Below are 225 nucleotides of genomic sequence, written 5' to 3'. Positions count from 1 at the left end.
TGTTAAGAGTGGTTGTTCATACTGAGGTCTTGCTGGTTATTGATTAGGGTTGAAAGCGTGGATGGCAATGGGCTGTGAGATGACTGGCCTGATGATGGAAAGGAGCGGACGTAAAAAGATTACTTTGAGGTATACCTGTGTGACCTTTGACCTTCATGTTATGCAGAGGCGTGTAAGTGGATTCGTCGGAAATTGTCTTTTTTGGGGGAATAAAATTGTATATTA

This window comes from Penaeus monodon, chromosome 19, assembly GCF_015228065.2.
Source record: "Penaeus monodon isolate SGIC_2016 chromosome 19, NSTDA_Pmon_1, whole genome shotgun sequence".
Lineage (NCBI taxonomy): Eukaryota > Metazoa > Arthropoda > Malacostraca > Decapoda > Penaeidae > Penaeus > Penaeus monodon.
Note: the sequence above shows the minus strand (reverse complement) of the source record.